Source organism: Chanodichthys erythropterus, chromosome 5 (assembly GCF_024489055.1).
Source record: "Chanodichthys erythropterus isolate Z2021 chromosome 5, ASM2448905v1, whole genome shotgun sequence".
In the NCBI taxonomy this organism is placed as follows: domain Eukaryota; kingdom Metazoa; phylum Chordata; class Actinopteri; order Cypriniformes; family Xenocyprididae; genus Chanodichthys; species Chanodichthys erythropterus.
In genome coordinates this window covers 11,924,868-11,939,616 of record NC_090225.1, presented here as the reverse complement: position 1 = coordinate 11,939,616, position 14,749 = coordinate 11,924,868, and the positions used below count along the sequence as shown (strand labels likewise).

The window sequence follows — 14,749 nt, the reverse complement described above, 5'->3', positions numbered from 1 at the left end:
GCCACTACCAAGCCGTTTAAACAAGACGTGTCAAAGCGAACGTTCCTTTATGCTTCTATTTACTCTTCTACAGGGCTTTTCACACTGTGCTTAACACTTATCGTCATTCTAAACACCGCTTTTAACCCCAAGTCAAGGAGCATTTCACACTTGTAATTTAGATGTGGGGTTAGCACCACTTTTTACCCGGGGTTGTGAAACCCTGCTCCGGAGCAGGGTTAGCACCACTTTTGCGATGTTAACTCCGCATTGTGGTGCCAAACTTGTACAGTGTGAAATGACGCAGTGTTAGAATGTTATGACTAGACGCTCAGCAACTGACAACCAATCGCATATTATATATATATATATATATATATATATACACACACACACACACAGTGGGTACGGAAAGTATTCAGACCCCCTTAAATTTTTCACTCTTTGTTATATTGCAGCCATTTGCTAAAATCATTTAAGTTCATTTTTTTTCCTCATTAATGTACACACAGCACCCCATATTAACAGAAAAACACAGAATTGTTGAAATTTTTGCAGATTTATTAAAAAAGTAAAACTGAAATAAATCACATGGTCCTAAGTATTCAGACCCTTTGCTGTGACACTCATATTTAACTCAGGTGCTGTCAATTTCTTCTGATCATCCTTGAGATGGTTCTACACCTTCATTTGAGTCCAGCTGTGTTTGATTATACTGATTGGATTTGATTAGGAAAGCCACACACCTGTCTATATAAGACCATACAGCTCACAGTGCATGTCAGAGCAAATGAGAATCATGAGGTCAAAGGAACTGCCTGAAGAGCTCAGAGACAGAATTGTGGCAAGGCACAGATCTGGCCAAGGTTACAAAAAAAAATCTGCTGCACTTAAGGATCCTAAGAGCACAGTGGCCTCCATAATCCTTAAATGGAAGACATTTGGGATGACCAGAACCCTTCCTAGAGCTGGCCGTCCGGCCAAACTGAGCTATCGGGGGAGAAGAGCCTTGGTGAGAGAGGTAAAGAAGAACCCAAAGATCACTGTGGCTAAGCTCCAGAGATGCAGTCAGGAGATGGGAGAAAGTTGTAGAAAGTCAACCATCACTGCAGCCCTGCACCAGTCGGGGCTTTATGGCAGAGTGGCCCAACGGAAGCCTCTCCTCAGTGCAAGACACGCGAAAGCCCATGGAGTTTGCCAAGATGGTGAGAAATAAGATTCTCTGCTCTGATGAGACCAAGATAGAACTTTTTGGCCTTAATTCTAAGCTGTATGTGTGGAGAAAACCACGCACTGCTCATCACCTGTCCAATACAGTCCTAACAGTGAAGCATGGTGGTGGCAGCATCATCATGCTGTGGGGGTGTTTTTCAGCTGCAGGGACAGGACGACTGGTTGCAATCAAGGGAAAGATGAATGCGGCCAAGTACAGGGATATCCTGGACGAAAACCTTCTCCAGAGTGCTCAGGACCTCAGACTGGGCCGAAGGTTTACTTTCCAACAAGACAATGACCCTAAGCACACAGCTAAAATAACAAAGGAGTGGCTTCACAACAACTCTGTGACTGTTCTTGAATGGCCCAGCCAGAGCCCTGACTTAAACCCAATTGAGCATCTCTGGAGAGACCTAAAAATGGCTGTCCACCAATGTTTACCATCCAACCTGACAGAACTGGAGAGGATCTGCAAGGAGGAATGGCAGAGGATCCCCAAATCCAGGTGTGAAAAACTTGTTGCATCTTTCCCAAAAAGACTCATGGCTGTATTAGATCAAAAGGGTGCTTTTACTAAATACTGAGCAAAGGGTCTGAATACTTAGGACCATGTGATATTTCAGTTTTTCTTTTTTAATAAATCTGCAAAAATGTCAACAATTCTGTGTTTTTCTGTCAATATGGGGTGCTGTGTGTACATTAATGAGGAAAAAAAAATGAACTTAATGATTTTAGCAAATGGCTGCAATATAACAAAGAGTGAAAGATTTAAGGGGGTCTGAATACTTTCCGTACCCACTGTATATTATAAAACATGCTTTGGGCACCGCGCAATGTATATAAACAGTTGTTTCTGTGTATGACAAGAAAAATGTCAAATGGCGATGGAAAATGCGACAATTGGAGTGAATAAGAGACATTCTTACCTTCATAGCTCAAAGTTCATTCGGAGAAAACTTGCACACGCTTATAAGGACTCTCAATGCTAGAGCCTTTATATAAACAGGTCACATGCTGCGTTTGTCCAGTCAGTAACACTGACACCGCGAATATTCAAACAAGGACTTTAACTCTAGGCATAGTATGAGCAGTGTGAAACGTGAATAAAGATAACCCAGGATTCCATTTACCTGGAGTTTAGAATGACCAAGGGTTAACTGGGTGTCTGTATACTGTATCCAGTGTAGACAGCGTCAGTGATTTTAATGGGTTCTATTTGCTGCTTTCGACATCCGGTGTAGGCAAGTGTCGGCTGTTAAGCGACTGAACGCCAGTAGGCGTATGGTGTGATTAAGGCCCAATCCCAATTCTACCCCTTACCCCTTCCCCTTTGTTTCGCGCATTCACGTGAAGGGGTAGGGGTGTCCCAATTCTCATTTGGTTGGAGGGGAAGGGGTAGGGGGAAGGGCCAGGTAGCCCTTCAAACTAAGATTTTTCGGGACCACACTTCAGACGAAGGGGTATCATAAATTTCCAACATGGCCGACCAAGCGAGCAGAGAGACCCATAAATGTAAGTATTTTTTTACGGTAAACAGTATTTTAGTAATAAATAATCACTTGTTTTATGTTGCCTTTAATCTTGTGTTCATGTATACGGTTATGTTCTCCGAAAAAAGATTTGTTAAAATCGCTATGAAAACAGTTCGCTAATGTTTTTTACTTTATGATAGTTCCACAACATATTTTTTTATATTTTATTGAAACCCACGTTGATTTGACAACATAATTCAAATCCGGTGGCAGCTAACATGTTTTTTTGCCGCATGCCTGATTAATGTATTGTTTTGTTGTGGTTACGTCCATAAATACGTTACGTTATATGATATAAACAAAAAGTGCATTCAGTTTGCGTGCTTATTCATCAGTATTGTATGTTCTGTATCAACCAGGGATTCCTGAGGAAACACGCAGGCTCGTCTCCTTTGTCTTATGCGAAGAACTGAAGACAAATGCAAAAAAATAGCTGTCGCCCAAGCAACAGAGATCACTACAGCTATCGATGGCATCTTAAGGCTTTTTTAGCGTTACCCTTTTTATTAACGAGACCCATAACCCATAAGTTTGTGGACAGGTCAGATTACGTCAGAGTTTGTTACCGTCTGTTGGAAAACTGTTCACACCGCGCAGACATTCAACGACCCGACAAACGGCGATTAAACATGTTCAGTCGAGTGAAAACCGACTCCAACAGACACCAACAGGGGTGTCACACCGATCCAACAAACTCCAACAGACGAGTGTTGTCGGTGCGGTGTGAATTGGCCTTTAGAAGAGTGATAAACATCGGCGCATCTATGACGTAGGAGCTAGCGACGACTTATGATGACGTGTAACGGTCTAGTAGTGGTGTCCCATTTCTTAGGAGAATATTTTCAGCCCTACCCCTTGACACTCTGTTTCAAGGGGCAAGGGGAAGGGGTAGGCGTAGGGGTAAGGGGAAGGGGTATAAAATAGAATTGGGATTGGGCCTAAGTATAACTACTCGTCAATGTCTTGCTCTGGAGGCAGACATATGCAAATGCATTTGCCTGTGTGACATTACAAGTCCCCTAATATCCATGTTTTTAGTGCTTGAATAATAAAATGCTTTGTTTACATTGAAGATGACGTTTTAAACTCTAAAACTTGCAGGAAGTTTCAATGGTACAAAGACCACTAGCATGGCAAAAAAATCTATGAAAATTTGATTTATAATGTCATGAGTCATGACCCCTTTAATAATCATTCTAATTCAATGAGAATAGGGAAGTCCACAATACAGCTATGATGATAACAGAGGAACAATATAGTTGGAATCACTTTTAGGCTAATAAATGATAAAAACTTTGACAACTAACCAGAATCCATTTAACTTTTTCAGCTCGACTGAATTTAAAGCAGCAACATAACTGCACCGCAAACTCAAATTAAACATTAAACAGTTATTATTGGCACTAATATAGTTATCGTTATAATTACGGTTAGTTTTTGGTGTGAATGGACCTCATCTCACCATTTCAATGAGAACGTTTTCAAAGCACCAGAAGAATGCAATTAAACAATGGTATATCCAATAATGGTATAACCCACTGATTTTGATAATAATAACAAACAAGTTTAAAAAAAAAAAAAAAGAACAATTCTCACAAATATGGCATTTCTGGTCCAAAAATAAGAAAAGGCTGTTCTAGGATAACTTGTAGACTACAAACAAACATAACCATTAATTTGTTCACAGACTTTTAAATGTAACTGCACGCATAATGGAAAAGTCTAAGGAATTAAAATTTAGCAGCTCAGTTAGCTACTGCCTTTGTTATATCAGCCTACATTCATTAACCAGACCCCATCTCTCAAGCCTACATTTCCAGAGACTCCTTGTAGTTAAACCTGTAGAGTAGAAGTAAGATCAGCCAGTATGGATCAGAATCAAAAGGCAAAATGTAAATCAATGTGGTTTTTTGGTACAAGGTCACGTTAGATATGGATCCAAGGAGTGCAACATGACTTCTAATGTAATCTTCCTATCATTAATCAAAGAGTTTGCAAACATCAGCAGGTCGCCTCAAGGTTCAGAGGGATTCCAGATAGTGGGGTTAACAAGCTAACTCAATTTGTTAATCCACTCATGAGAAGCATGCAGTACTTGATTAGCTACTGTGCAAAGGCTTTCAAGAAGGATAGATCAAGCAAACAATGGTACATTAACACAACCTATTTGATCTCAAGTAAACTACTATCAAAGCTTAGTGATATCATATCTGTTGTTCTAATCGCCTTCAAAAATGAATACTATCAAGCTCTCGGCTCTAGACTTTTATGATTAAGTGCTCAAATGCCAGTGTTTAAGGTTAAGGTTCGATACTCTATGGAAGTACATTAATGTAGACATTTCTAGAAACTTTAATTGGGCCACACATTGGCAGTGTGTTGGCCAAGCGCTCATATCTGCATTCAGATACAAGTTCGTTTCTGGACTAAATCATATAGCCGTAGATATAGTCTACATTCATGGGGGCATGGCTTTAGCGCTGAGAAAAAGTTGCCTTAGTTGCCTTATCCCAGTTGCCTTAGTTACCCAATAATTTCCCTGAGGAAAACAAATATCAAACAGATCCTGGAATGTTCATTTTCAGCTACATAAAATTTATTCCATTTTAAGAGGTAACGATATCTTAGCAGCAGTGATGATCATACCTATTACTTGAGAAACCCGACCAAGGCAAGCCTACCATCAACCAACAAACCTCTCACAAACCATGCCTATTATCAGTGGCCAAGCACTCCATAAACTTTCAGAGTTATTTTAGGTCCTCGCATCATCTGCGCCCATGCCAATGTCTGTGTAAGGTGCCATTAGGGAATGAAGCAGGAGGAGACCTTTGCGTGATACATGGGTGGCAAGCTGCATAGCCTATAAACTAACGTGGAATACAAAGACCTTAAAAGCCTTTTGATGAAACCATCAGTACACACCAGGCATAAGTCCAAAATCCCAGTGAAAAACAAACTTTACTGCTTGGATAAACATGAAAGGAATTTTACTTTGACAAAAATGGAATGAAGCTCATCAGTCTAAGTTTTACAATGAAAAGACTGCTGACTAAAATCATACAAGAAATTAAATGCTGATTCACTTCACTTATATTTTTCACTCATACCTAGTTAAGGATAAATTTAAGTGAGATGATTACAAAATCCTTTCAGAAATAGTGTCTGCAAGTTTCTGTTTTTTTTTTTTTCTGCATTCTTGCTGACCAGAAGCTTGACAGTATTGTGCAATTATTAAGATATTACCCAGGTGTTGCACATATCTTGAACATACTGGATGCCAACTAAACTATAGATATAGTTTGATCAGCGAACATGAATAGAAGCTCAATTGAACCTGACTGACACGTGAGAACAAACCTCTTGCGTAAGCTGAAACGTGCTGCATAACACATGAGAATGAACCTCATTGGTTCTCGCGCACATCAAGCAAACTTGCATGAGCTTCCGTTTACCACAACTGCTGTGTGTTTATGAATGTTTATATGTGAATATAAGCCTAAATTCAATCTGTACATCATATAAAGCAATCGTGTCTCTTCAGAAAATTTGGACTAAACTGCTCAATTAATATGGATTAGTTTCCCAATCACTTTATGAACATTTTGAAGCGTCAGTTGCTTAGCTATCCATGAAGGGACCGAAAGCTCTCAGATTTCATCAAAAAGATCTTCACCTGTGTTCCGAAGATGAACAGAAGTCTTAAGGGTTTGGAACAACATGAGATTGAGTAATTAACGACTTTATTTTTTTTAAGAATTTACATTTTTGGGTGAAATATCCCTTTAAACCCTTTTCCGGGTTCTGTCTGTTGCTTGAGTGGCTGAGAAGGGACTGTTGTCATTATACAGTATATTATTTACATTTACATTTATTCATTTGGCAGACGATTTTATCCAAAGTGACTTATACAAGGAGCAGCCTCTAGAGGCGAAATAAAAACTATCACTAGCTATGTTTCCATCCAAAGTTGCGAATTTAACTTGAGTGCAAATTTGGAATATTGCATAAAACATTTGTGAATAAAGCACTGTTTCCATCCAGTGAGTCGGAGAACAAAATCATCACTTCCTGATAAACTGAAGCTAAATACCACTAAGAAAAATGGAAGTTGCAGCAGTAGAAGTAGCCACTGTATATAATAATTTTTGTATATAATAAATTACTTGCGCCTCAAAGCGCACAGATGAAACCCAATAAACGCTGTCATGTTCTCTTGCATTTAAATGCCAGGTGTTTGTGAACGCAATCCTGTGAGGCGCTTCTGGGAGGGAATTATACTGAACCACTTTAACGACAGACTTTTCTCAGGCATTACAGAATGACCAAAACAACGAGATCGTCTGCTGGTTGGTTCAGTTATGCCGTACCATCGCAAAGTCACATGTCTTTTTTGATGCACATCAAGGAATTTATTGGGTAAAAGTGTTTCCATTGTGCATGCATTGTGCATGTTTTCATATCGCATACGTTTTTTTATAAAATGCGCATCTTGTTTCCATTCAGCGTTTTATGCGATATCCCAAAATGCACATAAAAAAAGGTGGATGGAAACAGCTACTGACGTCTGTGGAGTTTGTTTTGACACGTACTTGAGGCTGTGCACTGCACAGCGCTGGACACTTCAAATGCAGATTTTAAAAAAAGTTTACACTACGTAGTATACTGTATGTACGTGGGTAAATTTGGATATACTTAAATATAAATATAGCTGTACAATAATACAGTTACAGTTTACACCAACCCTTCATCACAAGTGATTTCCATTGCCACAGAACAAGCAGTTCAATGGCTGGCTACGCACTGTTGGAAAAGAGTCTTATTCATTTTACTTTTGATTATTTGTGCCAACTTTCCATCAGCTATTTTCAATCACACTCAGGGTCAAAACTTAATCAGGGTTTGAAAAATGCTATCAAAATTCAAAACCTGAGGGCAAAAGCTACAATAAATTAAAAAAAAACTGCATATAAATTCCGATAAAAAATTCTGTTCTAGATCTAGTCATGCATATCACATCATGAGTGTATGTTCATTCAATTTATATTAAAGAAAGCATTTTACAAGTATGACACACCGTATATGTTTAAAATAAGGCCTTCTAGTTAATTTCTGACACATAACCAGCTGACATGGCCTTGTTTTGTGTACTGATTGGGGGAGGAATAACTTAAAAAGCCTGTATTTACATCTTATAACGTTAAAAATAATCATGAGTAATTAAATGCCATGACTGTTGTTGTGGGCTGTGTCAAAACCTATTGAGCTACCCACGTTGACAGCATCTGGGACACCATAAGCGTCTTAACGTTAAAATCGAAAACATACGATACCCAAAAATGCTGCCTAGACTGGCAATTTACTAGGTTTTGCGACACAGCCATTAAAAGGTCAAATTCCTGGAGCAGGCAGAAGTACGTGCTCACAGACTGGCCCTTGGTGCAGCAGTTACAAAACACGTCCATCCCGGTAAATAGCGCTAGCTTGCTAGTTAGTCTGACAAATGTAGTGTGACTTACGTTTCTCTGATTGAAATGTCCTCTCCAGAAGACGCCACGTTCCAGGCGGCCGTCAAATGTGCCTTTATGATCGAGAACACACTCGCTAAACATCGATATTTTGAACGTTGGTGATATTAGCTCGTCTCGACTAGAGCAGCTAAAGGTAAACCCAGCTAGCTGGCTAGCTAATGCGGTTAAATTCACACGGTCAGTTCTGCCCTCAACGTCTCTCGGCTTGGATTACGAGCTGTTACGAACATCTTTGATATGCAGTTTCACTTCGGCTCAACGAGAAAACAAGTGCGACCAGAGTGTTGTTCATCTGAGTTGAATTTCGAGCCGTGTTAGCGTTTCTAGCTACATGTTAGAGACAGGTGACGTGCACTACTCAGTGCCATTGACGGCCGCGCGCTTGGGTTCTGTGGGATGGGAGGGGCCATCGCCTCTATGATTGACATCATTATGCTGAATAGAGGGTGAGTATAAAACCCCTTTGTTTTGGATCAGATATCATGAATCTTCCATTATGTTCTGTATCTTGGTTAATAATAATAATAATAATAATATTATATATATATATATATATATATATATATATATATATATATATATATATATATATATATATATATATATATATATATATATATGTGTGTGTGTCTTAAAAAGTTCATGTTACCCTAGTGAAAAAGAAGTAGCCTACACTTTAGCATTCTTTAAATAATAACACTTTAATTATACTTTTTTCACTTAAGTAGCTAAAACTTAGCCTACAACTTTATGGTCTGGTTTTGCAGACAGGGCTTAGAATATAATCATGTACTTGTAATCTAGAGAAATGTTTTAAGGGCTTTTTACTAAGGGGCATTTGAAGACTTATAATTTTGTTATTAGTTACATGGTATTCTATAGATGCAATTGTTGTTACTTTATGGATTTTAAAACTCAGATATCACTTATAGTTGCAAACTAGTTTATCTTTTATATGACCATTGAACTGGTGATTGCTGACTTCAAATTTCTACATCATTTCTACAGCCCCTCCTGCAGATAATCTTGCACCTCCTCTGTTTCTTCACAGGTATCCTCATCAATTATTGATTATTAGTATTGGTTACAGAATTTGGTTCCCAGGGGTCATCTTACCCAGAAGATAGTTTGATAGCTCTGTAACAACTTTAGAATTGGTTATTCTGCATTTACATTAATAATTTCAGATCATATTTTTAATATAATTGGATGACACTAAAACTTTTCTGGTTCAAATTAAATAACCATATACAGCTATCTGCAGTGAAGAGTTGGAAAATATGAAGAAATGTCTCAAGTTGCTGCAAAGAGAATTGAGATTTCAGGATGTCTTTGAATTGGACATGAACCATTTGATGCTCGTAGAGCCACTGCTGCAAACTAATGCTAATCAATTCCATCTCTCAAGGTTGCCAGGAAATCTGCAATATTGGTCCCTCCTTGCATTTCCCTCTGATTTCTAAAGCTGCATACCACAAAATAAATCGCCAAAACAAACACCCAGCCATAGTAGAAGCAGTGTTTTCTTTGCACTACTTTTATGCTATTTGCACTAAGTGTATACAATAATTCTAAAGTATACGATAATAACAAGTAACAACATTTTCAGTGTATATGATTGTATTTATAAAAATCATAAATGAATGCTGCCTTATTGGAACATTATTACTTTAAGCCCTCCTCTACACCTACCCCAAACACTCATTATTCACACTAATAAATACCTGTTAGGCACTTAATTTCCACTTTTTTTAAAAATAAATAAATAAATAAATAAACACTTCTCAGACTTGATATGCGATGGGAAAAAGGGAGAAGAATTTTCTGTCAATTTGAACTTAAGTGACTTCTTTATGTCATCATAAAGATGTGTTCTGTGCTCTGTAATACCTCATCAGTCATCAGTGCACATACTTATTGCCTCTTTGATGACATCACTGATTAGATCAAAGCAGGACCAAAGTAGAATGATTAGATTATTGGAGACAGTCAGCTGATGAACTCCACACTGATGACATAAAATATCTCATCAGTCAACCATTAGTTTATATATAGGAGGATAATGATAGGCACTGTTGTCAGATAGGCCTAACCCATCAACTTAGCTACAGTAAACATTCGGCCAAATACAAAACCTGCACCTAGTAAGTGCTGATAAACCAGACTACAGAGTGGTTTTTATCACCATGGAGACTAGGATTGTCTGAACATGACAATCTTGTTATTCAGAAACTGGATAAATGGTAGCTGTTAGCCTAGTGGCTATGGAAACAGCTAACAGGGAACATTCTCAGAACTTTCTCTCTAAGGCAATGTTCACACAGCAGCAGAATACAATTGTCAGTCCTATAACTGAGTCTTATACGGTTCACACATAGTTTGGGTATTTACGAGAGTGACAACTGTATTCTATAACCGAACTCGCACGCATAAATTTTCAGGACTCACAACATAATTTTTGGAAAACCTGCACGGTGTGAAGGGAACCGGACTCAGGGGTGGGTTTACGTTATTGGGGACCCTAAACAAATGGCGGTGGGTCCCCCTCGGGAGAAATCGCTGACCCCTGCTTTGCGTCGTGGGTAAACATGTTACTGACCAGTCTGGATGAGTAGTTGTCTGTCACATCATACAGTGCGAGAGAGCCACTTGCACTGCGCAAGTTTCTTCCGTGTGTTGGCACATCTATATTTTAATCGTTAGCATACCTTCACTTGTTCTTATGTACTGCCACTTCTTTTCGAAAAGCCACTGCGTTTTCGAAACATTTGCAAATCTTTTGTTTCGAATAAGTGGTTCTGAGCACGCATCAAACTATCAAATTCAGTAAACAAGACTTTGTTACATCATAATTGTTTTGAAAAGTTAATAAATTTCAATAGTTTGCCATTAGGGGACAATTTCAGTGAATCACTGAACCAGTGCCTATATGATTTTGATTTTTACCTGATCTCGGTTTTATAAAGTTTATAATGACACATTTATAACAAAAAAGAAGAATATAGTTGATTTTCTCTTACTGGCCTGACTAGCCACACCCTCCACAAAACACACAAAACAATTAAACAAATTAATAAAAGAGCACATATTATAGGCTACAGACACTTCATATTTAAAGGTTGGGTAGGCAACCTTTTTGTTATACTGATTAAAACTCCTCACATCCTGATAGAAATCAATAATAGAACTGGTCTAAATATTTAAAAAAAAAAAATGTACATCTTCTGTGTTCGTCCAATTATTGCATTTGTAGGATGTCCTACCTGCCTGTCAACCTATGTATTTCAATACCTGCACACACCTTGCTCCCGCAGACATCACATATCATTAGCGTGTTCCATAAGGCGATGCTGTAGACACAGTCACCAGATGCTGTAAACAAACAGCAGCCACTTCAGTTCCTCCTGAACCAAAACAGCGAGTGTAATTACCATAATTAAGAGATGGCAACCTGTGATGTTCTACTCTGAGGTTTTCACGTCCTCAGACCTTATATGGCAACACTATCAACGGCGAAATTAATCTGCAGCATTCAGATTGGACAAGTCAGAGCTCTAAGTTGTTTACGTTCATTATTATTGTAATGTTATGTGCTTTGAGACATGAAGTAATTCAACACCGTCTCTCGTGCTGCTTTGCAGACTCTGCTTTGGCATGTGTTTTGGAGGAGGCGTGGCTTTGAAGAGCACTCTAAAGGGAGGGTGGGATCTTATGCTTTCGAAGCTAGATTGCTATTGCTAGCCTCTCTGAAATTGCATTAGTAGTTTTTGTTGTATTTACACAGTAAAGTATTGACCAGCACCTGTAACCAGTTTTGAGCGCTTCGAAAAGTGAATCATTTTGCAAAGCATTTGGTTCAATTGATTCGGAGTTTCGAAAAGCTTAGTTTCTCCCAGTCCACGTTTTCCTGACATTTGCCACTTTATAGTCCAGGGTCACTTGTAGTAATAAACCAAGCCAATCGTCCTTCCAGACAAAATTCCTTGGTGCTTTCAACATCTTGGTTGTTTGAATTCACCGCTCTGTAAAAGAATGCACATGTGCACAGGCGTGTAGTGTTTCTTTACAAAATTACATCGCCAACTACTGGTCCGGCATGCATAATACAGCATTTTTTCGATTTGACAACGCTGTCATCTGTACGCAAACCTTTTCAAATATGCAATATTTGACGTGACGTGTTAACAGAATACATTTTTTGTTAGCTGGGGAGGAAAACCAACTCCAGAAATGATTTAGTCTTTAATTGTGACCAAGTGCTTCAATCCTATGCTTAGATCTCCAACAGCTTTTAGAAAAATACAACCTCAAATCACTCCAGAGATACTGACATATGGTTTACTAAGTCACTGTTATTTGTATTACTTTCACTAGGAATAGAACACCCAAAGATTACAATTCCTATATTCCACAAAGAAAGAAACTCAAACTGGTTTGGAAAGACAAGATGAGTAAATGATAATCTAATTCTCATTTTCAATAATTCACTACATTAAAATATGAAGAAAACATTGCTTACATTTGTAAAATTGTGTATATTAAAAATATTATTAAAAATACATTCTTCAACTTCTATCATTTTATGATTTTTGCTTATATATATTTCACATTCTGGTTAAATTATTTTGAAATTAATCTAACCACTTATGCACATATAAAGAATGATTCTGATAAATTAATGAATAACGCTAAAGGATTGGCCATGTAATTATTGTCACATTTGCAAAGAATTGTTGTGAATGAGCTTTTTTCTTGTGAATTTCTCTGAAAAATGCAGATAAATGTCATAACCTGGAGATCAAGACGGTTGATTGTAGATACCAATAAAAGGTCAAGAAGCAGAAGCGGCATATGACTTTAGCACATATTTTTATTCAGTGGCTATACAAATGATGTCAGAGGTAAGTGCTCTATTTGACAATTATTGTATAGAACTTGGAAATATGGTAAATACTAAAATGTGTGTGCAGTTTAACCTCTGACTACAGGCTTAACTATGTTCCACTCAAGACAGAGTCAAATGATAGTACTAAGATTTTTGAAGAGAGGTCACTGGTCATGTGATCTGAGTGCATATAAACTACTACTGAAAATAGCAGGATAAAAATGAAAAAAAGTATTGAATTTTTGATGAGCATTATTGTTATTATTATTATCATTCATCATTGTTTTTGTTTTATACTTCAACAACTTTTATATTTCTAAATGTGTAATGTGTTGACATGGTTTGTTCACGTTATTATGAAATATAATTCAATAATATATTTAATTATATTAATATTAGTGGGGTCCTTGGGTTCACTGAGAGTCTGAGTGGGTGGAAATCAAAAAACTGACAACTTTGTAAATGGCTAAAGATCATTGTAAGCTTGTTGACTGCAACAAACACAATATAATAAAATGTGACAAATGATAACAACAGACTGTTAACACACTCATGACCTCACCAGATGTGTCCTGCTACAAAGATTTTTTTTTCTCTACAAGTCCCGCTGTCTGCATCAGGGTCAATATATGTGTGTGCATGGGAGAAATTAAAATTTTTATTAGGAAATAATATGCCTCAGGTCAACACATCCTCTTTGCTTTTTCTGTATCCCGAAGGAATGAGGACATATCTGTCTGGACATCCATTTCTCATATGTTAACAGACCACGAAACCAATTACAGGACACATTTTTTCTCTGGGTACCCATATGCAAATGCAAAACATGCCACACTGTCACCGTCTGTAAATAAACAGCTGTCTCTAAGAGGCCTATTTTTTTTCTCTCACTGTCTTTCAGTAACGTTAAGACCCTTTTTGATGCATGGCAAACAGCACAGGATAAGAGCCAGGTGGGGGAGAGACAGTGAGAACCACCCCAGCTGCAGAGAGACTGGCTGTCTGATCAAGACTAGCCCTACAAAACTCCACACATGACAACAATGCCTATCATATCAATATAGGCCTATACAGTAGTGGCCAAATGTGATGTTCAGAGGGGACATTTGCTTTATTAAATGACCCTACAAGTTTGATCCATCAACCATACCAGTTCGAACCATCAAAATGTGAGGGAAATATTTTATGTAGCCTACTTAAAAAAAATATGTATATTTTAAATATGAGGGAAGAACAAAACACAAAACTTGGTTATGGTATATATATATATATATATATATATATATATATATATATATATATATATATATACATTGACTATAACCTAATCAGTTATTAATATTTCATTGGTTCTCTCTTGTTTTTGCATGTGTTTATAATTTCTTTTTACAAATAAAACTACTGAGTCCAAGCACAACTACGCAATATACAAAATCTTTAACAAACTTTTAATAATATTTGAATAAAGGATGAAGAGGGATGACTGGACATCACTTTTGGTCACTACTGATATATATATATATATATATATATATATATATATATGTACATTTTATGATTTGCTGTACTTATTGTTCATATTTTCATACTTTAAATTTGAAAGATAC

At 37.5% G+C, this 14,749-nt stretch overlaps 1 protein-coding gene and 1 long non-coding RNA gene across 3 annotated transcripts in view; one reads left to right on the top strand and one right to left on the bottom strand.

Moving 5' to 3' along the window:
* Positions 1-8,624, bottom strand: part of ppm1ba (protein phosphatase, Mg2+/Mn2+ dependent, 1Ba) — a 27,460-nt gene extending 18,836 nt beyond the window's left edge. The window contains exon 1 of the mRNA XM_067386091.1: positions 8,246-8,624. The gene's annotated coding sequence lies outside the window, so the exon portion shown is untranslated. The remainder of the gene's footprint in view (positions 1-8,245) is intronic.
* On the top strand, positions 8,568-14,749 carry LOC137020473 (uncharacterized). Of its 2 annotated transcripts, none has more exons than XR_010895200.1 (2): positions 8,568-8,703; positions 12,632-14,749. It is a non-coding gene; the product is annotated as an uncharacterized lncRNA (long non-coding RNA). The 2 variants fall into 2 exon arrangements; XR_010895199.1 differs by having other exon boundaries at positions 8,571-8,703; positions 9,266-14,749.